General features: G+C 45.0%; 1 non-coding gene across 1 annotated transcript; it reads left to right on the top strand.

Moving 5' to 3' along the window:
* Nucleotides 1–701: 701 nt before the first annotated feature.
* Nucleotides 702–818, top strand: LOC129406689 (small nucleolar RNA SNORA26). The gene has a single exon (XR_008631164.1). It is a non-coding gene; the product is annotated as a small nucleolar RNA SNORA26 (small nucleolar RNA).
* Nucleotides 819–1,264: the final 446 nt, after the last annotated feature.

Raw genomic sequence — 1,264 nt, forward strand, 5'->3', positions numbered from 1 at the left:
ACCTTTCACACATGAAAATAAAATTGTGTGTAAACATAAACTGTCAAAAATATAGCAGGAGTAGCACTTAGGAACATGTGTGAGGAGTTGGCTGAGTGTCCCTTACCTCGTGACACTGAGTGGCCTTCCAGTCCAGTCTTTTCTGCAAGAATTTTAGGATTTTGACATCCAGATCACATCCCACAAGGCAGACATCTTGAGAAAGACTGCTATTGTTTGTTTAAAGAAATTAGGGTCAGGGCTAGGAAGTGGAGGACACAGTATAACCCCAAGCCCGTGATTTCAAAATAAACTTATAATAAAAGAAGACAAGATGTTCTAATGAGGCGCGCAAACCTTCTGAACGGCTCTCCTTTCTCAAGCCAAGAACAGATGGCCGAGCAAGTCGTCCACAGGACAGGCTGCTCTACGAGTCTAGTGCCTACTGCCCTGACGACGACGAGAAAGGCACAGCAGTGAGACGTTCATCTTTATTTGTTTATTTATTTATTTTTCTTTTTTTGGGTCACACCCGGCAATGCACAGGGGTCACTCCTGGCTCTGCACTCAGGAATTACCCCTGGCGGTGCTCAGGGGACCATATGGGATGCTGGGAATCGAACCCGGGTCGGCCGCGTGCAAGGTAAAAGCCCTACCTGCTGGGCTATTGCTCCAGCCCCCGAGATGTTCATCTTTAAAAAGGCATCCACACACTCCTTCCTGCGCCCTCTTAAGGCAGCCTCAGGGCTCCAAGATGCTAACACAGAGGGTAAAGGAAGAATCATAAAACATCCCAGATTGTAAAAACTTTTCCTTGCATCCTGTTTGGAGTCACAGCCTAATAATAATAATAATAATAATAATAATAATAATAATAATAATAATAAGTCATCTACAATCCATTTTTAATAGGGTGAAGCCTGAGATTTCTAGGAAAATGGATACCTTGAATTTCTTCTTTTTCCTCTTTTTTTTTGCAGGGGGCGGGCAGGGAGGGAGGGGAGAATCCACACCCAGTGGTGCCCAGGGCTGATTCCTGGCTCTGCCCTGGGGGTGACTCCTGGCAGCATTTCAGAGACTGTCTGCAGTGCCAGGATCTCTGTTGGGGCAGCTGCAGGCAATGTATGCACCTGTCCCCTGTACAATCCATCCAGCCCCGATACCGATACCTTCTTCTTTAGAACTTTCGTTTTTGTTTGCAATCAGAGAATAGAAATGAACTTTTTTTTTTTTTTTTAAATAGGCTCCCAGAGAGTGGACAGGATGAGAAGCAGCAATAAAGTAA

This window comes from Sorex araneus, chromosome 7 (genome assembly GCF_027595985.1).
Source record: "Sorex araneus isolate mSorAra2 chromosome 7, mSorAra2.pri, whole genome shotgun sequence".
Classification (NCBI taxonomy): domain Eukaryota; kingdom Metazoa; phylum Chordata; class Mammalia; order Eulipotyphla; family Soricidae; genus Sorex; species Sorex araneus.